Consider the following 25,687-nt stretch of genomic DNA (forward strand, 5'->3'; position numbering starts at 1 on the left):
TTGTCAACCTTCTTGTGAAAAGAAAGGCCACCTCTTGTAAACCATCAGCCAATCAGAATACTCCTTTACTCAGTGTGTTTTTTTTTTTTTTTTTTTTTTTAACCTGGGATACACATTGCAGTGAGCTGGAGAGCTTGCAAAAAACTTCCAGTGTGAAGTCTCCACCCCCAGAGGCTCCGATTCTCTAGATATGGAGGAGCCTGAACTTCAGTGATTTATACTGTTCCTTCCCGAGAACCACTGCATGCAGAGCACCCTGTGTACCCATGGTGGCTTTGCAACCTTCTCTCAGAGGCCTGTCCATGGCCCCCCTGCCTAGGGGACCTGAGCTGCTTCACAGTCTGACGGCAGAAGGCTGGTCACTTGATGGCCACCGAGATTTTGCTGTAGTCAAGTTTAATGAGATATTCCCCAGCTTGTTATACTGTTGTCTTGTTCATAAAAATTATGTTTTAGCCCTGCAGACATCTAATTTTGCAAATCAGTGTCAGGTACAAAAAAGATCCTGTCACTTGAGAGCAGGGCACTCAGTAATTTTAAAGGTCAGAGACCCACACGGAAATTAGCTTTCAGCGACATTGACTTAAACACACAACAGAAAATTCGGTCTTCTGGCACACTGGCTATTTATGTATAAATAGATTAGCCCAATAGATCTACTGATAACCAGTATCCCAAGTACTACTCACTGATTATCATGGTAGTGTGGCAGGAAAACACTGGTAAACGCCGCAAGGTTTTCTGTTTTAAAGACATTGTAATAATAGCTCTCATTTATGGGGTGTCTACTGTATGACAGGCACGACACTGCAAGTTATTCAGTTCCCCTCAAATCCTCGCAACAACCCTGCAAGGAGGAAATGCAGGCTGGTAAAAAGAAGAGAACAGTTACTAGACCCCCTGGGCACAAACACTCCCAATGCTACTTCTTATCAAGGACAACAGGGGGTAGGGAGCATGCTCCGCACAAGGAGGCACCCAGGGCCAGGGCTTCCCCCAGGGCAGGAGAGTCACGCTGCCTGTTATTTCCTTTTTAAAGAGTATTGCTGATTTAACAAGTGAAATATGATGGCTCAGGCTAATTTTTTCAGATGTTGGTTCTGATTAATTTCCTAATTTTTGAATGATCTGACTCGAGTGGGTTGTATTGGGAGTAATTAAAAGACAAGGATGGATTGTTTTGTTTCGTTGAACCATTAAGCTGGGAGAAGGGGAAAGAATCATAAACTTGTGAGCCCGGATTTTAGTATTTATCCACATATCACTTATCAAGGTAAAGAAATACGAATACCCAGTCACCTACACCAAAAGGTGGCAAAGCACGTTTGCTCATTTTCTCTTTTTTTTTCAGTTGGTCAAAATTGTGTCTCCTAACTATTCTGTGCCTGGGACAAAAATTGAGCCCACTTAGCAAGATGTCTGTTTTGATAAATTGAGAACAAAAAGACCAAAACTAATGACTTCCACAAAGGAAGGTGCCCTGGGAAATATAGTACAGAATAGTGGAATCAGGGGCTTGTTTACTATGATTCTGTGTATCCATCTGATGGGGAGTATAAATAGTTTCTTTACACAAGGGGACCCAGGGAATAGTGAGTCAGGGAATAATTGACTTGTCTTGGTATGTGTGTGAATGTGCATTTTTATCTGATGGCAAATATGCTCTTGGCCTTTGAGTTCGTCACCCGCTGTAAAATTTCCTCAGCCTCACATGCACCTAGATAGTGTGCCCACCGTGGTCCTCAAAGAAAACATTTCAAATTAGCATTAATCAGCCAGTGTCATTTTGGGGGGATCCACGGTGAAAGCCGCCTACTGCAGCTGAATGCCATTCAGCAGGCATGAAGTGATTTGCAATATAATTTAAATGAAGAGTTGGCTTCCTTTCCCATTTAGAACATACCAGTATGGAAAACTGATTGTCAGCCATTCTAGTGATGAGCATCAACTTGGCTATTCACTCAGAAAATGAAGTTTCCTGAGACACCAGCACATTTAATTTATTTCCTTTTTCCTTGTGAAGTTAACTTCGGCTTGTTAAATACAATGACTATCCAAACCACAGAAAAACCAATACCATTAATTTTAATGCTCATAACATAATGGAAGGAGATTATATTCATTCGAGATTTTTTCCCCTTCTAATAGAATGTTTACTTGCCCCTCTCCTTATGAGGTAATTATTATTTCCCTTCCATAATGCTCTATTTATATCTGAGCAGCCGGTGTGTCTGTTAGTGTCTTGAGTTTATGAACTGCTGCTGATGCTATCGTTTTGCAATGTCTATCACAGGAACATCAGTAGCGTGGCAATGTGGAGAGTGCACACGTGCCTGATAGGAAGGCCCTGGGTCCCGGACAGAACCCTCTGCTCTAGTTTTATAAAACACTTATTTTAGTAGAGTTCCTTTTCTAAGCTTTGATGGGAAGACTGAGTCACTTTTCTGTGACTATATAGTAGTAAGCTAAGAATTGATAACTCTTCCTCTCTTATTATTAAGGTATTTACTCACTTAATAGACTCATTGTGAACACCCATTATGCTAGCAGTGTGCTAATGTAGTAGGAGTTGAGAATAATTAAGACATTGTCCCCATCCTCATGGGGCTCAAAATTCTAAGTGGGAATTATAACAAGGAATTGCAGCCCAGTGAGATGAGTGGTACAATGGACATAAAATAATAGAGGGGGCAATAGAGAGAGCTCTCCCTGGAGATGGTGCAGGAGATGCTGGGGCTAGATCCTGGAGATGGAGACCTAGGCCTTAAGTTCTTTGAGTTGGCAGTGAAATTATGGGTGAAGGTGGGAAAGGATGGTGCAGGCGGAGGGCATAGGGATGCCACATTGTGAAGCGAGGTCTTTGTTGGAAAACCTGTAGTATTTCAAGAAAGATCTAAGCTGACATTTCAATACCATTTGCCACACCTTGTTTCAAATTCTTATATGTGCAAACCCAATTAAGCCTTGTAAAAACTCTTTGAAGTAGTTATCAGCATTCCATTTTCCAAATTAAAATTGATGGCTGGAGATATTGGGTCACTTGACGAATATCGCACAGCTGTAGGATCAAGACCAAAACTAGAGCCCAGGTTCTTTGATTTCAAAGCCTATACATTTAAATGTTATGCTCACAGCCTCTTTGTCCTTTCAAGCCTTCGGTCCAACTGTGTAGAAAAGACCTGCAAAGAGTGATTGCCATTCATGACTATATCTAAGCGGGGATGATAACAGTACCTATCACTAGTGGAGGGGATTAACTGAGGTAGAAAATATATGAAGTGCTTAGAACAGTGCCTGGTCTTCACTAAACATTTATTGACTACTGGTATTGTGACGAGTAATGCTATAAAAGTAGTATAGTCCAATGATACTCAAGAATTCAATAGTACTTAGAACTTCAAACCACTGAGGGGCGGTTTGAAAGGGGCAGAGGGGTTTGGTCAAGAAACAGTTTGTATAGTTGATAGCATCTGATGCTGACCTACCTAGCTGGCTTCCTGGTAGAGTTCCTACGGATAAGACTTGGGGGAGAATTTGAGCAAGAGAGAGTGAAATGCAGAAATGCAAGTGGGCTGGAGAATTCCATCATGTTTAAGAAAAGTACATTGTACTAATTTGATAAAGGCAGAGGATCTATGAAGACAAGTGGGGGAAATAAGATCAAACAGGTAGGTAGAAATTCTTTACAGCTAATATTTATTACTTAATTGTTGTACACATTTTTTTCCGGGGTTATAGGCTCATTTTTCCCCCTTTGAATAAAATGATGTTCAGAAAGTTACGTAACTTGCTTCAGGTCATCCAGCTAAAGAGGCGCAGAATTTGGATTTGAACCCAGTTTATGCTACTTGAAGTGTTTATTAGATCACACCACACATTCATTTTTGTAGCTCTGACTGTTCTAATTTATCATGAACATTTGTAGAATAATGTTTACAGTGAAAGGTAAGAAGAAGGTAAGAAAAATATGGCAATGTGTTCTTAGAATTTTGTTTATCAATCACTGTAGCCCAACATTTTCCCAGGTAATAGCCTGTGTTTACGTCCATTAAAATGGAAAGACCCGGTCTCTCCGATTTCCTATACACGCACCCCCACCTCAGGTTTCCCATTTGCGTGTACTTGCTGTAACATATACTGAGATAACTTTCCACCTCCTGGAATAAGAGCAAAAGGTTAAGAGTTTGGACTTTGAAGAACTGCCAGGTCCAGGGTTAGAATCCCAGCTCTGTCCTTCAGAGGTGTGGCCGTGAACAAGATTCTTAAATTCTCTGCTTCTATTTCCTTATCTGTTTAATGATAATAACAAGAGTCCCTACATCAGTGGGTTGCTTCTGGGAATAAATAGATTAATACATACAGAGACTAAAAAACTGTACTTAAGATGCTGTCATCATTCATTAAATATTAGCATTATGGTGCTCATTATCATGCCTCACATCTCATGTCTGTCATAATAAAGGATTGTGATTGGCTGTATTGGTGAGCACATGGGAAAGTTATTCTTTCATATATTGCTGAAGAGAGTGTGAGATTGTACAGCCTTCGGTGATGGTAATTTGACAGTATCTATCAAAATTTAAAAGGTGTTCCTGTTACCCATTAATTCCACAAGTATTTATCCTACAGGTAGATTCACTCAAGTGAAAAAATGTATAACTTGTACCTTTTGAACATTAGCCTGTATATGTATAACCTAGTCCAAATTCTTAAACTAAAGACTGACGAATGCTCTATGCTCAGTTTGCACCTTCTACATTGCCCCACACAACGCCAGGCACAGAAGCATGGACCAATTCGTTTTTGCTCAGCCCGACACCATTCCCGTGGTCTCTGTGCCCCAGGCCCCCCTCCATGCATCCCAGACACTTCAGAATGGTGCCGCATCCTGGGCTGCTCACTCCAAACTCCACTGGGACAGCTGTGTGCTTCATCCACCTTTCTCCTTCATCAGTTTGCTTTCAAAACTGACATCTACTTCTCTCATCGCAGCTACGTCCTTGGCTTCTCTCAATGACGGTTCCTGACTCGTGGCCCTGTCCATCTTGGGAAGACATTACCCAGTTTCCACAATCCGGACCTCGGGGCCTGCCTTTCTCCAGCGTCACCCCCACCCAGCCTGGACACATTGACCAAATCATTTTCTAGGACACATGTGAGTAAAATGCTTGTTTTTTTTTTTTAATGAAAATAGTTTGTATCATCCCCTTCTCCCCTCACTGTACCTTCCACTGTTGAATATGATTTTGTATCTCTCAAAAGCTGTTCCGAGTCTCTTACTTTCTGGAACTAACTGCCTCTCCTATAATAGTAATTACTCTCAGTTCATTATTTGTTTAATTGCTGACTTATTCAGGGAGGTGGTAGGCAGTACCATCCGAGAACTGAGAGCACGAGTCTTTGTTCTCCTGTGCGGCTCTGTTCAGGGTTACTCGTCTCTGACTTACACTGGAGACTAAATGGATTAGAATAAAACCAATTTAAGGGAAAAAAGAAATATTCACAGATGTAGAAATAGAGATTCTTGCTATCTTGGCTGCCTAAGATCTGCCGGCCTCACCAAGGAATTTAAAAAGTAATGTTTCTTATCATAAGTGACAGAAATATGCTGCTTTCTGCATCAATAGATATGAAGATTAAAGGGTCTGACCGTATTAAACAATTTTGCACAGCACCAGGCACTCTGGGCTCTGCTCTCTGCCTTATTACCCTTCATCTTGTGGCTATTTCAGGCCCAATTTAAGAATACAATGCAGTCTGGCTTTGCAAATTGATGTCCTTTAATTTAAACTGTCTTGTGGGAGAATTAAGAAATTATGGAACAATTATTCTCCCTCGGTTGAAAGCTGGATGGCATCCTGAGATCCTTGTACATTAGCCATTTGAATTGATTAAGTCACATAATTGAATCACACCTTTGCCCCCATAATATCCCGTGGCAAATATGTCAGTGTTTTGTGTTGGGAAATGCCTCCATAAAAATGAAGTAGGAGTTGGTGTTGTAGGGTGGCCTGGGTGTCAGAGAAAACATCGGAGCAGAGAAGATTGACACTTGGGGGTTTTGTGGGGGAGGCTGGTTAGCAGAGTGAGCGTTCCATTTGGAGTTTAGATGGAAATTCACGGATCTAGGCAGTGTATGTGCTCTGCAGAGGCGTGCCTCCTCCCCTAGGCTCCTTTCCCATTGTCCTTCAGTGTTCATTTCAGGAGCCTGCCACTCCTTCTCAAAGCCTTCTTTATCCTCCCCCTGTGAACAAAAACGCCGGGTTTGAGGTACCTCCCTTTGCCCTGTGTGGTTCCCCATATACACATCAGCCATAGCACCTCTCATGTGAGGGCATCTCTACCAGGCACTGCGGCTGAGCTCAGAACCACGTCCAAATCGCCTAGGACGGTCACAGTGCCCAACAGCTGCTTGTCAAATGAGGAGTTACTTTTCAATCCCAATAATTTAGTTTCTAAGCTCAATTTTCTTTGGTGGGATGGGAATCAGAAGAAGGCAGAATCTGTTAGTAATTTTTAAAGCTTCATTCTTTTTTTGATCACTCGTTAAGATGTTTTATATTTCAGTGTTATTCTTTCTTAGAAAATTTTTAGGGAGATACATAAGAGTAAACATTAAGATGAACCACGGCAAAATACTGAAATAGTTTTTGTACATTTATTGTTTATATATGTTTCCTTTGGAGCTCCAAAGAAGACTTGCAGAAGAGTACTGGTTATTTAAATTGTGCGGAAGAAGCTTTCTTTATCATGCAGTTTCGTATGAGAACATATGCCTAGTAATATGGTCATAACCATGACGGCGATTAGACATGAAGGCCCTTTACTCATAAAGAAACATAGTTCCCCAGAAGGCTTCACTGTTTAGCAGGGGGTTTTGTCCCACTTACATCCTTACACCATTTTGTCCAGGATTTATTAAACACCAACTCTAATTAACATGTGTTTGTTAGGCACCTATTATAAACAAAAGCTAGGTTAGGGGGAAAAATAGCCAACACATGTTTACTGTTTCTTAGAGGAGCTGAAACTCGAACTGAGGAATGGGGACATCTGCACAGGAAATAGCCCTGGTGACTGAAAGAGCAGGCAGGAGGCTGGCGCGTGGTCCTGGACTCTGAGAAGGGGCGAGGGTTCATTCCGCTTTGTTCCTCTCTGAAGTCTGTACTGTCGCTGGCCTGCACTGCCCGCGCCCCCTCCCCCATCTCCCATTTGGGAACCCAGCAGAGAAGAAAACTCTTAGACTACCGTCCTGTGGTCAAGCTGGATGCGTGCCTTTCATTTGAAAATTCCTCCAAGGGAGAGAGATTTTAAAGCACTGCTCTCCGCCTTACCCCACACCAGCTCCCAACTCCCCACCATACTGAGAAGCCTTCTGAATCTTGAAATTCTTTGTCTCTTCTGTGTGGCAAGAGAATTTCTCTCTCTTTTTAAAAGCTCTTTACCTTTTCTTTACCTTTATCAAAGGATGTTCTTGGGGCTTTAAAACCCAACTATAGCTATCTTCCTGAATATTTGTGTAGAAAGGATTAATCCAGTCTGTCAAACACTGAGCCGTAAAACCTTTAATATTTCTAAAAGGTTTAAAGCTGGCATATTTATCACATGCATCATTGAGAATAATCCTTTTTTTTAATAAAAAATAAATAAACGCTCACTGTAAAATATTGTGGTGATGAGCACAGTGGGTGAAAGGCTCCTTGCAGGGGCCCCATTGTGATACTGGGAGAGAGATTCTGGCAAGATCTTTCTCTGACATCACTCCCCTAGAAACCAGCCATCTCTCACACATCTATTTATTTGTATGAACGTTTCACATTGTGGAATTTTATATTGTTGGTGCTGAAAAGGAAAGGACAGTAGGAGAAAGAGACTAATTTTTGTTGAGTGCCTTCTAGATATTGTGTCTGAATGCTTGAAGTGGGTTCTCACATTTTAATTTTCACAATAATCCTTCATAGAAGGCACTGCCACCACTGATTCATTGACAAGGAAACTAAGATTCGAAAAGTGAAGCAATTTTCTCAAGATCACATAAATATCCGCTTGCATATCCAGGACTTCCCTGGAAGCTTGTCCAATGCTTTCACTCTGTTTATGTGACCAGTGCCTCGCAAACACTTAACGCCACGTAGGTGCCCACGGAAGGGTTACAGTGCTGTCCCAGTCATTTGCCTTAGACCTCCTAGGGATTCCCAGTGAAAGACACTTACTCTACAGACAGGGAGGCCCTGGAGATGGTTGGGAGTGAGTCTCAGAGTCGGAGATGCATGTTTTAAGATGTTTGACCCATCAGTGGTGGTAGTACTCCCTGACTGGGGGGAGAGTCACTCACTCAGGCTTTTGTATTAATATAGCAAATACAAACATTGTATTTCATTATCTATAAACTGCTTTCACAGGCACAGCCCAGTGTAATTACCTCAGCAGCCTTGAGAAGTAATATCACAGATATTACTTCTGTGATATTACTCCATTTCACAGATAGGAGAACTGAGGCCCAGAGCCATGACAGGTAAGTCCTGCCCAGACCGTTCAGCCAGACGCAGCCTAGCTGATGCTCAGCCTCTTATTCTGGTGTTAAACCCACAACCCTTCCACTGTGCTGTTTTTCATTATTCCCAAGAACTCAAAAAATAAGCTTCTGAAACTTGAAAAGAGCTTAGACACCCACCAGTCTTGTTTCCAGGATTTGACAGAAACGGTAAGCAGTTGTCACAGAGGCCAGCACATCTTCCAGTGACAAGAGCGGGAAGAAGGATTCATTCAGATGGGGTCCAGGGTTAGACAGCAGGGCTGCAAATCACAGTTAAAACCAGGGAAGGCTGCTCAGAGGTGGTGACCCTTGGTGATGTCCTGAAAGGAAGAGAAGGATTTTAATAGAGGGAGGATTAGTACCAACAAGTGATACTAATACGGAAGGAGGGAACGATTGCATGGCAAAATGACAACATGGTGTTCCCACAGGCGGGGGCCCCTCAAGGAAGCTCAAGTTTGTTGTGTCAGTATAATTAGTGGGGTAATTGCATTCCCAGACTAACTCCACAGTGCGGCCCACATGTGTAATTAAACCCCGCCCCCCGCCGCCAGCCTGGCGGTGTCTTCTGCGCGCCTCCACTTCTGTTCCAGCTCTGCCTCGGAACGAGCAACCAAGAGAAAGGGTCTAACGGTCGGGTACCTTGGCGGTTTCAACCTCACTTTCTTTCTGAGTGTATCTCTCTGTGTTTACCAAATGCATCGGGAGAGAGAAAGATAAAAGGTTTAGAAGGAGGAACAGCGTTCTGCTCCCAGGTTACTGTGAAGACGACGGGCCCATTTCTGGAACTCCCGGTGGGCGAGATGTTTCCCCAGTTTACATTTAGCAAACTGTAATTAGCGTCAGTAGGAGAAGAGAAATGACTGTGCTGGGGAACACCACTTTCCTTTGCACAACAGCCTCTGTTCTGAAGGGCGGTCCCCAGCGTGGGGCTTTACTTGGGGGGAGGTAGTGTACAGAAGCCATGTGTAGTTGAAATGGGCTTGTCCTGGGGGTGAAGGACTTGCGTGCGGTACAAGGCAGAGGCCAGTTGAGGAGCCTTTTCAGATGGCAGAGTAAACCTTTCGTAAGTGTCAGCCAGTTGCGGTCACAAGGCTCTTGTACGGTTTCATTTATTCCGTAAAGGTACCGGAGCTCACACTCAGGTACGCCCTACTATCTGCTGAACACGGTTAGGTGCTAGGGGCTCTGTGAAAAGTCATGCTGGTCAAAGGCAGATCCTTGGCTGAATACACAAAGAAGGGGCTGAGGTTTTTTGATTTGGGGACCATTGAGTAAATCAGACACTCCCTATATCAGTTAAAGTAAGGGTGGTCGCCTTAATCCACAACTCCTCCCAACTAAGATTTGACACAATAGAAGTGTCTGGTTCTTAATGCAATCATCCAAAAACTCAGATATTTTTCTGTCTTATGTATGTCACCATCATCATTAACAGGTGGCTTCTAGGATCTCTGAGGGAGAGAAAAAGGGGGAAAGGTCATGCTTAGGAGATTTTTAGGGGCCTCTTCTAGACGCGTCATACATTCCCTCCATCCACGTTCTGTAGGCCAAAATTCAGTCATATGCCCCAACTTAATTACAAGGGGACTGGGAAATATAGCTCAACCCTGTACCCAGCCTAGATAAACACATTCATGTCTTGACATGATCCCTCCAATTCAATTCCTATTCAAACAAATGCACAATTGTCTAAAAGACTGCCCTTCACTACCACTTTGAGGGAACCTTCCAGGAAAAATGATTTTCCAACATAGAATTGAACACTACCAGTGAGAATTTAATTCATGTAAATTATCTGGAAAAGCTGAAATGACTTCATAACTTTGGACTTCAGAACTCCTTTTTCAGTATTTCACCCTAAAAATAGAAATTACAAAGATTCGTGAGCAAACAGCTTTCTTTCCATATGACTTGCAATTTTGAAAAAGACAACCTAAGTTTCCTAAAAATGAGGAAATTGTTTTACTGATGTTTTTCACATTCAAATAATATAGTCACTAAAGAAAATGTTTATAAACATATTTTAATGTTTTAGTGGCATCCACACATGAAGGTGGGCTTCAGAATATTGTGTATAACACCATTCCAGTTTTGCTTAGGTGTGTAGACGTAGACACCGAAAAAAGGCTGAAAAAATGCATCCAGATATTAGGGACAAAGATGGCTTTCATTTCCCTCTTTATATTGTTCTTCTAAATCTGATATCATGAGTATGCAAAGCTTTTATAGATATAAAAATCAATGAAAATGTTAAAACATGTGAAGTAGAAAGAAGAATAGCTTTGGATCAGGACTGACTCAGGTGGAGGGGAATGATCCCAAGTATTTCAGGAGGGGGATGAAGGATGTGTTCAAGCCATGCCCTAGAATTATGTCAAGTCCAGAGAGAGGACAGTGGGCTGGAGACCAGGGGATCTTCCAAACGTCAGCATTTATGCAGAGAATTTCCTCCACTAGGGCTAGAGAGCACAAACCTCAGCTTTAACTGGCTTTCAAAGTGGGAAAACTGAGTGGATCTAAAAGCTCAAGATGAAGGCAGTGATTTCGAGTCCTGATACTACTAGCTGTGTAGATTTGGGCTTGTGTCTTCTCCACTGTGCACCTCATTTTAAAATTGGAAGTGAGGGTACCTCCCTTATGGTATTGCCACAATGCGAAACATCATATTTTCAAATATTTGATGCTCACACACGGTAAGTAGGCCCCAGGGGTCAAAATATGAGGGGCTTTAACAGCTGGGTCTATGGACATACTCTCTATGAATGACCAGAAACAAGCTAAGGATGGACTGCGGTGTGCTATCACTGACAGTGTTGGACAACGCCTGGTATCAGCTGTGGTTGTTTCAGCATCTGAGGAAACAGAAGAGACAGAATCTAGCCTGGTTCACAAAAGCTTGGGGCAGTTACCTGTAGCACTGCAGTTTCTAAAGCCTGGCATGCCTTTCACCATGCTCAAAGGGGTGCACTTTGGGAGAAAGCCCCTGCCCCATTGCAAATTTCCATAATCCTCTTCAGCCTCCATTGTCCACCTCCATTCCTACCCCCACCAAACTATCACCAGAAGCTCCTGGAGCTTTGGCCCGGAGGGGGCTCTTTTGCTGTGACCCTCACTAGAAATTTGGGGATGTTCTTCCATATTCTGGGGAGTATCTTCCATTTTTTTCTTTGCATGTTCAGCTTGGCATCCAAGTAATCAAAGCCCACTCCATGCCCAGCCTGCATGTCAACTAGGAGAGGAAAATCAGCCCCAGAACCTGTGACTTCACATCTATCTCAGCACAAGCTGCTATAACAAAAACACCATAGGCAGGGTGGCTTAAATAAAAAATTTATTTCTTAAAGATGGGGAGGCTGGGAATTCCAAATCCACGTGCTGGCCCATCCAGGGTCTGATTAGGGTTTATTTTCTGGTACGTGGGTTTTCATCTTCTCCTTGCGTCCTCAGATGCATAGAGAAGAGAGAAGCAGCCAACTTCCTCTCTCTCCTTATAAGGGCACTAATCCCATTCCTGAGGGCTCTACCCTCATGACCTAATTATCTTCCAAAGTCCCCACCTCCTCAAACCATCACATTGGGGATTAGGATTTCAACATATGGATTTTGGGAGGACACAAACACGCAGTCCATATCAACATCCCTGCTGCTTAAGCAAGAGGTCTTGAACCGGGTCCTCAATTCCATCTGAAGACAGTCTCAACAAATCATCACAGCCAGCTCTTCTAGCCGAAGAGCTTATATGTTCTTATGAATGAATCCCTATAGGTTCCAATGTTGCACCCATCATTGTCACACCCGGTGCATCTGGCTCTTTCATTGTATTGCGCTTTCTCCATCAAGAAGAGTTTTGTTTTTCTCCACTGCTGACTTTCCCCCACCTTAACTCCTGGCACATCTTTATTTATGTGGCTGCTACACTGAGCGAAGATGGGATGAAAACTCCTGGAAAGGTGCTGTTGGGTTTTATTTGGTTCTCTATACCCGTTCCCTGCACAGTTGAAGAAGATAGATTTGCTGATGATGCTGCAGTGTCCTTGAAATACAGACCGAAGCTCTTCAGCTTAATTCAAATAGTGCTCAGTGACTTCTAAGAAAAAAGAGCATGAAAGGAAATTGCTCTGTTTGCAGCTGAGAGAGTCTCCCAAATTCTAGAAGGGCCTCTGATTTATGCTGCCAAGAAGCCTGTTGCTGATTATGCTGGATGCCCCCTAAATTAATGAGGGCTGGACTTGGAGTTGACAACGATCGCTGAGTCTCTGGAGCAGAAAATGCAACACTAATACATATGTTTCAAAAATGCTCTTTTGTCTACAGGTTTGGAGGACAAAGTGCTGATGAGGATCAATTTCATATTGACTTTAAATTTTTCAGTTGACCCAGAGCTCTTTTTATTAAGTAATGTGCACAAAAACATTTCATCCCAAACCAACTGGATGGCTTGGGGAATTCCGTTAGAATATGGCAACCCAGGTAGAATTTTAAAAGGTAATACCATCATTTATCCTTTTATTCATCCTTTAATAAATATTTATTGAGCACCTGCTATGGGCCCAGTTCTAGAAACTATGTTGGGCCAGGAGCAAGACATAATCTGCCTTCAAGGAAACTAACTTCTAATGAGCTCAACAGACACATCAATGAACAGTCACGGCCTAGTGTGTTAGATGTGTTAGTGCGTTAGACGAAATGTTTTGTTAGATGTCAAGTGCAGGGTAGGTGGAAATCCTAAGGAAGGACTCAGAAGGTATCCTGAGCCCTCGGGGCAGGGGTGTCAAACTCATTTTCACCCCTATTTTTGTTTGGAATAGAGGTCAACATAAAGGCAGTAGTTGTACGAGGGTTCACCTCCTCTGGACACTTTCCTGAAAAGGCCACCCAGTAGGACCAAAGTGCCTACTATGACAAAGGCCTGGTTTCAAGTCCCGATTCTGCCGTCCTAAAATGAGCAGATTCTCCCGCTTGCTACAAACCAGGCTACACCTTCAGTTTTGTCTGAATGCTGGGCAGCACAGTGTGAAATCTTCCTTTATATACTGCTGTCTGTACTTTTCTCAGCTATTCTTTTCTTTCCCGTATTCTTAGTTCCTATCTTTCTGCTGTTGGTGTTACAATTTTGTTTTGTTTTGTTTTACTCTTGTTTGAATCCTCAAGCCAGTCTGGGGAAACATGGGTGTCCCTCTTCTGAGTGTATTCCTCTGCGACATGCTTTCTGGGCTTTGATTTCTGGGTAGAAATTCTGTCATGCTCCCCTGAACTTGACTCAATGGCTGCAGTGGCCTGGCTGATTTATGGCTGTTTCTTCCCATGTTTGATCTTAGCAAACAGACAGCTGTGATGTAGCAGCTTCATTCTATTCACCTGCTGGCATCTTCATGTTTGGGTCTAATAGCTTGTTAACTGCTCTGAGGACAGGCACTGCCCTTCCTGGCTACCATTGAGAGTGGTCTCTATGGTAACCACATCACATGGGAACCATGCTCATTCTTCAAGGCTTTCCTTCTCCATTTTTCTCTGGTGGCTTCTGGGTAACCTGTAATGGTTGGAGCCCTGCCTCACCCTGCCAGGAAGCCACTGGTGATTTAAAGCCTCTCAAAGGAACTTAACAAGACACACTGCTTTCCTCTGGCCTTGTTGCTTATTCTGCATTGCACTTGGTCCAGGCCTGCAGGGAGCTGTCATTTCTCCTTTATCATTTTTCTTTTTGGCATTCCCCAGGTATTGCTCTCAGTCTGTCTTGGGAAGCTTTGACAGAGTTTCTCCAGATCTCTCTGCTCATTAATATCTTGGAACAATCCTTTCTGTATCCTGGCATTCGATATATTCTTATTTTCCTCATTTCCCTTTGTTTAGTCATTCACTGGGCTCTTCAGAGTGACTCCCAAGCTTTCTGGTCTCCATCTATATACCAAAGAGATTTGTGTCAAAAAGACTCATGTAGACACTTCAGATATAATATCTGAAGAAAGAACCAATTTATGTGTGATAGGACTCTAGAGTGTTCAGTCTTCTCATTGCATTCAGGGCCCAACGATGAAACTAGCAATAATAGCAAACATTTATATAGAGCACAGGCAGCAAACACAAGGCCCGCAGGCCGATTCCAGCCCCCCACCTTGTTTTATCTGGCCCAGCACCTTGTTTCTACCCAGCTGTAGAGCCAAGCTCTGAATTAACTGTTAAGGAGTAGTTGCATTTATACAGTCCTAAAATTACATTCAGCCCTTTAAGGGCAACCACAAGGTAGATGTGGCCCCCGGTGAAACTGAGTTTGATATCCTGGGTGTAGAGCTTATCATCTATCAGGCATTTTGATAAGCACCTTACAAGCTCAGAAAAATCCCATTTTACAGATGAGAGAAGTAAGACACAAGAGAGTGAAGGAACATGCTCTAGAGCCCCTAGGTATTAAACGGCAAATCTAGGACTTGAACTCTGGCCCCAGAATTCATGTCATTCTTCACCATACTAAACCGTGGAAAGTAACATTTTCTGTGTACATGTGTTTTGACTACCAGGAGTGGCTCATTTTTGCGAGGCTAGATACCATCTACAGTAGCAAAATTAAATGCCACCTGCTTTGAAACCATCCACCTTCCTCTGTGTTCAAGATGAGTTCATTTTTTCATTCAGCAAACATCAAAGTATAGCAGTTATAGCCCGTTCACTTACCCATTCAATGAGATTTTATCAAGCGCCTTAGTGTTCTGTGCTACATACAGTGGTGAGCAAGGGACAAGCATATACTGCTCTTCCCCTACTTATTGTTGAAAACAAGAAAATAAACCAGCAGATACATAGAAAGACAGCTTCATACATATATATTCCTGTAGACTGTATCTATATTTATACCCCTATGTTTATCTATTGGTCACTCAGTTCATTCACATTAGAGTTTATTTTCATTAATTCCTCCCACCTACGTATACTATAAAGCTCACCTTCTTAGCCTGACAGTTAAGATCCTCCACGATCTGTCCTCAGGTACCTTTCCAGGCTTATCTCCTACCAGTTGTTGCCTCCTGTTTTCCAACTACCCACTCCAGGCCCCATCTCCCAGAACAGGCTTCCCCATAGGAGACCATCCGGGAACAATCACACCACCATGCTTTATCTCAGCATTTTTTCCCTCTGTCTCAAGTACCCTGTTCACATGTCCCTCCCCACGCTTCTCCGTACCTGAGCCCTTTCTAAATGCCTGCAATGCTCAGTCTGAACTGTCCGTTTACACGTTTGTTCCCTTGACTGGCACTGTGAACCCCTTGGAGGTGAAAAACGGGCCTTATTTCTCATTGCATTCCAAGAACTTAGCGCAGTGTCTGGTATAGATAAGACCATGATATTATTATTACTATTAATAACAATGATAGCTGTTAAAGCATCTGATTGTAATCTCCACCCAACATTCTAACTATTTCAGCTGGTTTGTTTTTCCATCCTAAGAATTTTATAGTGTAGATTATTATATAGATATGCTTATTAACTTATTTACAGACGATAGGCTAAGGCCGAGAGTGTGCAGTGCCTGCCCCAGGTCACCCACCCTCCGCAGCACCGCCTGATGAGCTCACACACGGACTGGCTGCAGGGTGGTGGGAGCAGAGTCTGTCTGCTCTCCGCTCACCACTGTTGCTGCAGCACCTTGCACAGTATCGAGAAGGTGCCCGATAAAATCCCGTGGCTGTTCGTTAGCTATTACACTACGCTGCTGGTAGGATGAACAAATGAACTTGCACCCTGAGTCTGGAGGAAAGAAGGAATCTAGAAGTGCTTTCACTGCTGTGTGTAGTCACACAGAGATATGGGAAAGAAAACCAGAGAAGGATTCTATGACATTCTGATAAGAAGACCGCTGGCTGCAAGCTGTATCTTTTTATTTTTTGCAGAAGGTGGCTTTGCGTTTAGGTGAAGCTCCTGGCAGACCCAATACAGTCTTTTAGATATTTGTAGGCAAGAAGGGTCAGCCCCTGAACTCAATAAAACCTGTTTGAACTCCATCCTTGCCCTGACCTCTCTGTGACTTTGGGCCACACAGTTAACCCCTCTGAAATTCAATGTAGTGGTGACTGTGTGTGTTCTCGAATCAGAAGGCCTGAGTTTAAATAACCTGACTCTAAGCTTACTGACTGTGTACTCATGAGAGAGACACTTCTCTGTTTCAGTTTTCTCACCTGTAAAATGAGTATAAAACAGTATTTGCCCCATCAAGTTGATGCGATAGTTAAATAAGCCAACTCATTTGAGGCATTTAAAACAGTCCCTGACACCCAGGAAACTATTATTAGCTCTTGGATAATTGTATCTATTTCAGAAGAGTATAGCGAGAATTAAATGATCACTACATCCTGGAAGCACCTAGCCTTCTGAAATGTAGGCTTGGCATCACCTCCACCATTTACTATCGGTTTGAGTCACAGGCTAGCCCAGATACAGGGGCCGTGAAGGGGACCAAGCAGGAGTATAAGTGCAGGTGGGGTGGTGTATCGGGGCCATGAAGGAACTGCCTGCTGCATCATTAGTAGCAGAGATGACTTGGGCTGCAGATCTGGGTTGCTGTTAGTGGCTGGGAAGCAGTCAAAATAGCTCTCAATAATTTCACCCACTGCCACTTGGATATTCCATTCTTAGAAGAGCCTGCAGACCTTCCCCTCAAAGCCTGTTACTCATTTCTGCAACATTCTAACCAAGTATTAATGTATGCTTTCTAAAACAAGGAATCAGAAGAATGCTTGAGGGATGAAACCCTTCTAGAGAGACCAAAAAAAGGAAAAATATGACAAAAGACAAAACAGTAACAGTTATAGTGACATAAAAAAATTGTAAAATGGAGAGCAAACAAGGGCATTTAAAACAGACTGTCATACGCACAACACGTATATTTTGCACATATGCTGTTTCTGTCAGTAGAAGCTAGATCATGACTACAGACTCTAACCTTTCCAGCCCCTTCTCCAGTGCTGATGGAAAGGGGGTCATATTGTTGTTTCTCTGAGGAGGGGGAGGGGCGTGTCTCATTCATATGGAATCCCCATGACCGGCAGTTCATAGGGATTGTTAGCCATTTATTGAACGGTTTGCTATTTACAGGCACTACACTAAATGCTTTCCATATATCATGAGACCCCGGTTTACAATTTATAAATCCTTTGCAGCAATGTCCACCTTTTCTCTTCATTAGGAGGTATCTTCATTATCTCCTTTGACATAGGAGAAGATAGAGACGGGATGATGGGAGTTTGTTCCAGCGGCAAAGTTGGGATGGCTATTGTTCCTAATTCAACGTTCTTTTTATTTCCTCTGACATCCCAGGTTATGGTGAGCTCCTTCCAAATCATTACTCATCTAGCACATTTACTGTGCTAGGTGCCTAAAGGGTCTTAGACCAGCTTCTGCCTCATCCCCAGTGATTTACCTTCTATTGTGGACTGTGCATTCTTATGTGCATGATATAAATTATTTTTGCAATAGCCATGAGAGGCAGGGACTCTTGCCCATACTGCAGATGAGAAAACTGAGCTCAGAGAAATTGCATGAAGCTTCCTGAACTCCTCCACGTGGAATGTACCAGAGCTGTGACTCAAACACTATCTATGCAATGCCTAGATGCAGGGTCTTCCCATCATATCCCAATGCTCCCTCCATGTTCCACCTACAGAATGGCCTCTCAGCTGCACTCTAGTCATCTTCCCATCATGCTGGACCCAGACCTCTTTCCAGTCCCAAGTGCAGAGCCTAAAGTTGAGGCTGAAGATGTGTCAGCACTCACAGGCAGGGCCAGAGTTTTCTATGGCAAACACCTAGACATCCACATAGGTGGAAGCTAACATTCACAGAGCACCTGCTGCATGCCCCTGACATTGGACATGCCATGCACATGCAGGAATACATTTCATCTCCATATCAGTCTTACAAGGTAGGTACTATTGCCCCATTCTCTAGAGGAGGAAGCAGAGGCTCAGAAAGGACAAGTTCCTTTTCCAAAGTCATCCAGTCTGCCCGACTCCAAAGCACCATTTAGTCTCTCAGGCTGCCTCAGAGAGGGTTTGAATTACGAACATTGTCTGGAAAGACTTCATGAGAAAGATGAAATCCAAGCTGCACCTTGGAAAACCTACCACACAGCTAAGATCAGTCTACTAAGAACCAATGAGCACGTTGTTATAGTTATGATTAGGTTTCCATGTACTTCTCAAATCAGATGTGTAAATACAAGCAAAAACATTTCTCTCTGCAGTGCAGACCTCCAGCAGGTTCCACCCAGCATCCTTGTTCTGAGGAAAGATAATAAATTAGCTCTAATTAGCTTCCCACACACTGAAGCAAGTTTCTCCAGTCACCACTTTGCAAACAGGAAAAATAGGCTCTGCTGGACTTCTCAGGAAAGCGATCTTGGGGGGGATGGAGGTAGCAGCCCCGCACGTGACTTTCAGGTCTGGTTTACCTTGAGTGACTGTGGACAAGCTATTTGTGCCTTCTGGCCTTTGGTTCTTCCCTCTGTAAAATGAGTTTAGACTAGATTCTTTTTTCTATTATAAGCAAGAGTCCGTGACTTGAACGTCTGGAGAATTTCCCAGCCTGCAGCCCCAGCCCCACTTGTGCATGCTGTAGAGTTATTGAGTACCCATTCTTTACCAAGCTTTGACCCTGAAGCTGGGGAGACAACAATGAGTAACAAATGGTCGCTGCCTTTAAAGAACTCTCATTCTAGTAGAGAGAATAATAATAACCTCTGCCTACTCCTACATGCCAGGGACTTGGCCATGCCCTTCAAAAGTGTGCTCTCATTTAATTCCCACGAGAGACCATTGAGGTAGGGTAGTGCTATAGTTATCTTCATTTTAGGGATGGGGAAATAGCCTCAGAGAGGTTAAATCATTTTTCCACAGTTTGAGTGTTAGTAAACGATGGGATTATAATTTCAATTCTGATCTCTTAACCACTGTGGTATATTATTTCTCTTGGAAAGTGTTGGGTGCCGTGAAAGAAACAGATGGCCATAGGAAGATGAGCTCTGTGCAGGTGACCGGGGATGGCTTTGGTTAGAGTGGTGCTCGAATGGAATTGTGAAGGAAAGGCAGACTTTTAACACATCAAGATGGAGGATGAAAAGCATTGGAGGTGGAAGAGTCGAGCCATAGAGGAAGAAAAGAAAAACCAGACCTGGGTGAAGAGTGAGTTGTATGAATGAGGCCCAGTGGAGATTAAGACTGGGTTCCATGCCACATTCCTTCAATAACATTTTGTTATTTGGGAGCCTACTCTGTGTCACACACAGTTATGGCCACTGGAAATAGCACAGTGAGCAATATAAACTCCAATACTCTTGTGCAGTGGCTCTCACCCAGGAGCAGTCGCCCCCCAGGTGACATTGACAGTGGCTGGAGATAGTTTGGTTGTGACACATCCTAGTGAGTAGAAGCCAAGGGTGCTGCAAAATATCCTACAATGCGTAGGACAGTTTTCCCCCATCCTGCCCCAACGGATCATTATTTGGTCTTTTTATTTGTTTTTTTTAATTTTTGTTTATCTTTAGAAGAGGAAGGAAGGAGAGAGAGAGAGAAATATCAATGTTTGGTTGCTTCTCATGTGTCTCCTGCTGGGAACTTGCCCCTGCTGGGAATTGGCCTACAACCTAGGCATGTGCCCTGACTGGGAATCGAACCACGACCTTCTGGTTCGCAGGCCCGTGCTCAATCCACTGAGCTACACCAGCCAGGGCTATTTGGTCCTTTTAAAATGTCATTAGCTGTTGTAGAACCTTGTCACAGCTGGGGCCCACTCCCAGAGAACCTTCCAGGCCAGGCTGAAGAATTTGCCTATGCCTTTTCCAGATCAGGGGGCTGCGTACAACCAAAATGTAACAGGAATGACAACTGCAAACCATTTTTGTGGCAAATGGTCTCCCAGCACAAAAGAAATCAGTCCAGTTGCCTCAGCTATTTTATTACAGGCCCAGGATGACCTGAAATGCAATTCTACCACCTCTGGATTCGAACGACTCAGGGCTGATGAGAATATACGGCCCGCCAAAAGGGAATGTTAGGTGGCTTCTTCCTTCTTAATCAAATTAAGGAAACAGTGCCACTGCAGAAACTGCACAGCTGAGGAATTTATCACAAACTCCGTAATCACATGGTTTTCCCATGAAAAGGAAACCATGTCTAACCGTCTTTACCCTGAGCCTCTCAAACTACTGGAGCTGGGCAGGGTCCATTTATTAAGTTAAGCAATATTTACTGGGTCTAGCTTGTGAGTATCCACATGGCAGAACCTAACTGCCTTTTTCAATGAGAGTTTACTTTTCATGATTATCTCAAGCACCCCAGTGCTATCTAATGCTGGTCAAAAGGAAAACAGGGATTCAGCTGTGGCTTTGAGGAGCATTAAGGCCTCAGCTCAAGAAAGACAAGAGATTACTAGGGCACCCCCAGGCAGGCATCTAGGAAGAGTGTTGGCTTTGCAATCTGGCATGCCCACTTGTGCAACGGCTTTGCCTTTGGCTGTGCAATCTTGAACGAGTCCGTTACCTAACTTCTCTGAACCCCCATCCCTTTATCTAGAAAAATGGAGAGCCAGATGCCTCCTAGGATTATTAGAATAACTGTGAGGAAATGGAGTAAAGTAACCTGCCTGGCCCAGCACAAGCCCTCAGTCAATTACAGCTGCTGGTGTTGGGTCATTTCCCACCCAGATCTGGCTGCGGAGATGTGGGGTATGACAAAACACGGGGACCTGCAGTTGAGGCTTAGTTACTTTTCTTGTTAAGGGCAGAAGGGAGGGGAGATTTCTTATAGTCTGGAGGCTTCTTAGTAATTCCTGTAGTTTAGCCCAACACTCTGGGTCCAGGCAGAGGCTGGCAGGTAAGCTGCCTGCCAGGTCAGAGGGAATAAGAGGGAAAATCAATTAAAAGGGCCTTTCAGGGAATGAGGGGTGGCATGTGCCCAGGGTTAATCCCAAAGGGAGACCTGTATTTCCATAACAGGCGAGGCCTTTTCTTTAACCCACTGGCACCGCAAGTTGGAGTTTTCCCGGGTGAAGTCCATTACCGGCAATGGGTGTGTGCGCGTGATTAATGACCCTGGTTACGGGCCGGTTAGCAACGGAAAGCTCCATCCATCTCACTTCATGGAAGCATCACACACCATTTATTGTCTGCAGCCAGGATGTGTTCCTTTGCAATTAGGTAAATGCCTTCTTTTGGAGTAGATGTGGTAATTCCTCCATTAGTGCCCCCATGCCTCCACCCCGCACCCATAGGAAGGGGAGGGAAGGGAAGAGACGGGGGAAGGAAAAGAGAAGAGGAGACACCAAAGGGAAACAGAGATGGCGATGGTTCCGGGTGCTATTTCATGACCTCGAATAGATGTGGCCCAGGAGCCGAGCTTTTGCCTGCTTTCAGCTACCTCCTTTCAAAGGGCCATTCAATCCAGGGAGTCTGTGAGTGTCATGGCTTTCAAATCCCTCCAAGGGAAAGAAGCCAGGGCCCTTGCCCGTTAGATGGATCCTGTGCTCATTTCTGTTGCAAACAGAAACCCTCGCAACTAATTGTTTTAAATAACAACTCTCATTCACAGGGTGCGTCCTCTGTGCCAGGCACCGTGCTCCCCTCATGAGAGCTCTGTGGCTCATGCCCCATTGTTCTGTCCATCTTACTGTCAGGGACACTGCGGTGCAGAGAGAAGTAACTTCCTCTGGGTTCAATAGCGAGGCGACAGCCAAGCCCGGTCCCACAGTCTCACGCTAGAGCTGCGGGCTTCACCACTGCACAGTTCTGCCTCATTCACAGAACAAGGACCAGCTCCTCAACACTGACACACCACAGATCCATGTTTCTTCAAGAGAATGCAACATAGGCAAGAAGAGGGAGAACATTAATTTATTCCACTGTTGTTTATTGAATCCCGACTCTGGCCAGGTATTGTGTAAGTCCTGAGAATATATAGCAAGTAAGATAAATGGTCACAGAGCTCACCCTCTACCTGCAAAGAGAAATGGTAACAGTAACAACCGCATCCTCTAGGGGTCTTTTATGATACACCTTCCACTGTACCAGGTCATTAACATACATAATCTCCCTTAATCTTCGCAGTTACCGATGAGGAATGCATGAAAATTACTCATATTTTACAAATAAGGAAATAGTGGCAAAGAAGCTTGAAATAACCTGGCCAAGTTGTAAGGCCAGTTGTCAGTAGAGGACCTGGGTTTTCAAAGCTCACAGTCTGACCCTCACCTGTGCTTTTAGAAACTGAACAGGTCATTACCAACGTGTTGAAAGGTCCTGGGAGCTTGGTGAGGAGCAGATCGGGGTATGGAGGCGAGCAGCACTTAGAACAGGAGGCACTGGCCTAGTCTGGGATAAGAGGAGAGAGTCAAAGTGAAAGGAGCCACAGGAAGAGCTGGGAAGAAAAGGAGGAGGAGAGAGTTTATCACACCTAGTGAACCTGGAAGACCATGTGCATTTTTAGGCATTTAGAGGCCAGTGTGGCCGGAGCAGATTGGCATGATATGAAGTGTTGTAGACCGCTCTGCCTGGTTCTAGGAGTTGTATCTATACCCCTTGTGGCTAAGGGCCACGGACAACCTCTGGAATGCCAGCCACAGTAGACAAAACTTGTCTCTGGTAGCAAACGCTGCCTCAGTTCCTCTCCCTGCCCCCAAAGCTTGGTGGGAAGTCAATGACGGGTAAGACCCCTCACAGTGGGGGGCAACCTAAACCAGCCTTGATCACTTGAGAAGCCTTCATGGAAGGACTCGGGGGCTGCAACAAAGAATAGTGGACTCTCGCCCCCCAGCTTTGACAAAGCCCAAGTCCCCATGTTCTCTGGGAGAAGCGCTTCCTGGCTCCTCTAGTCCTCTTAAGCCTGAATACCTGATGAGGAGGGGTGCAGCTCCTTGCCATGCTAGAGTGTGTCCTGGGGAAAAATCTGGCATCACAAAGACTTGCTGATAAACCTGTGAAATCTGCTCTGCTAAGAGTGCTCTCATTCATATGATAAGGGTCTGAGAGGAAATGAGTATGTCTCCCAAAGTTTCTGCAACTCTCTTCCTGACAGACACTGACTCAGACTCTGAAGCCCTCAGAAACCTTTGAAATGTTATCTACTGTTTGATCCTTGCCGCCCTGTATTCCTGTGTATTACAACCCAATAAAAGGCTATGGAGCAGGGGGCTCAGGGCCTTTTTCTCCTCGGAGAAACTGGCTGCTGCTGGCCTTTGTCTCTCCAGAGAAACTGGCCACCAGCCCACTCCTCCTCCCCAAGCAGATCACATCATGAGTCGGCCATTATTCACTTTCGTCCGTGGCACTCAGGGGAGGGGGGGGACTCGAGAGAGAAGTCGCCCCACATCGAAGCTGGGTGTGAAGGCTGGGAGCCACCATACCTAGAGCCTAATAGGCTATGTTAAAGATATCTGAACTTATCCTATGGACCTTAAGCAAAAAATGGGGGTAAGGTGTTAGAGACAGCTAGTTATCCATCAAAAATGTATGGTCCTCATTCCATAATGTGGACTTGTTTCTGGGGGCAATTGCCTAAAGAGGGACTGCTTTTCCTACCCTACCCTCTCACTCTCAAGATGTGGTCACTTGATTATTTTTTGCCAAGGAATATGAATGGAAGGGATGTATATTACTGCCGGGCTGGGGGCTGGAAGAGTCAGTTATGCCTTCTCTGGGATATTTTTATATTTCCACTCCTGGAAGGAGGTGACTCTGAGACCTTAGGTAGGTGGTGGCAGGTGGAAGGAGCCAGGGTCCCCGGTTCACCATGTGACACATAGCTCTACATGGATGGGAAATTATCATCTAAAGGCTTAGTGACGTGTTGAACTTTATCTGTGGCAGTAGCTAGCATTAGGATAACTGACTAAAGAGACATGATTCCGGTTTTAAAGGATTGCTCTGATGGCGTCTAAAGAAGGGAGAAGAGCGAGGGGAGATGCAGGAAGACCCATGATCCAGGAGAAAAGTGATGGTAGCTTGGACCATTCCAGGGATCCAGATAGTTGTGTGCCTCTGCAAGAATTCCTTAAATCCTCTGTTTGGATGGTACAGGGAACAGAGGGAATGACTTGGAAAAAAAAAAACAAACGTCAAGTTCTCGATTTCTGAACCACTTCTAGGTGTTTTATCTTCATGTAGCACTGTCATGGTTCACGTGAAAGTGATGTGATAAGAAACCACCGCAAAACATAGTTTCACTAGAAATGAGCGAGGAAGCAGTTAGATACAGTGCAGATAATGGAGGCAAAGCAACTTATCCCAAATCGTACTGCTGGAGACTTCACAAACTTGTGCACTGGGACTTTCTCACTGGATGTTTCTGAGTTCAGGAATGAATGTCAGACTTGGAGGACTGGAGTCCCTTCCTCAGCTGATTGTTACCTCTGTTGTTTGGTTTGGCATGTTTGTTTGTTTGTCTCTTTTTTTGCAACTTACATAGCCACAGTTACTATTTCTTCAGCTGTGAAATGAGAATAACACTAGCACTTGCCTCATGGTGTTGTTATAAGAATAAATGCTCTTGGTCAAGACCATGGTGCATAGGAAAGATGCATATGTGGAAATAGTTATTACGTTATTGTTACCACTGTTCCATTAGGGACAAACTTACTTTAGATTCCCACCCTTGCATTGTGTTTCTTCTTAATAGCCCTTATACCTTCTTCTCCAAAGGGGATCTTCTTTCTCACTCTCCCCATGGCTTACCCTTGCTCAATCATTTCTACTGGAATGGCTCCTCAGAGGGTCTTTGCAGACTACTGATCTCCACAGTCCCTTGTGCTACCACTGCCTTCCTGCCCTGCTTTCCTTCTAGCACACACACCACCTCCTGACATTACACAGCCTCTTTTTATGTATTGATGTTCCATCTCACTCCACTAGAATGTGCGTTCTATGAGAGCGGGGATCTTACCTCTCCTTGACAACTGCATCTCCAGCATCTAGAAGGGTGTCTGCCATGGCGTAGGAGCTCAACACACATGGGATGGATAAACAGAAGAATAAATGATGATTTTATCACACACACTAGGTTCCAAGTCCTAGCTTCACTTCAGATCTCACTGTTTCTTTTTTTCCCTCTGTGATGTAGTGGATCATTTATCATTCCAAAGCCTGTGGACAAATTTTATTCTTTTTCTTTTCTC

At 44.1% G+C, this 25,687-nt stretch overlaps 1 protein-coding gene across 1 annotated transcript in view; it reads left to right on the forward strand.

The window, feature by feature from the left end:
* Positions 1-4,996: 4,996 nt before the first annotated feature.
* The window catches only part of DAB1 (DAB adaptor protein 1), a 773,228-nt gene continuing 752,537 nt past the window's right edge, over positions 4,997-25,687 (forward strand). The window contains exon 1 of the mRNA XM_037043158.1: positions 4,997-5,155. The gene's annotated coding sequence lies outside the window, so the exon portion shown is untranslated. The remainder of the gene's footprint in view (positions 5,156-25,687) is intronic.

Source organism: Sturnira hondurensis, unplaced genomic scaffold (assembly GCF_014824575.4).
Source record: "Sturnira hondurensis isolate 20B ecotype Veracruz unplaced genomic scaffold, ASM1482457v3 Scaffold0004068, whole genome shotgun sequence".
Lineage (NCBI taxonomy): Eukaryota > Metazoa > Chordata > Mammalia > Chiroptera > Phyllostomidae > Sturnira > Sturnira hondurensis.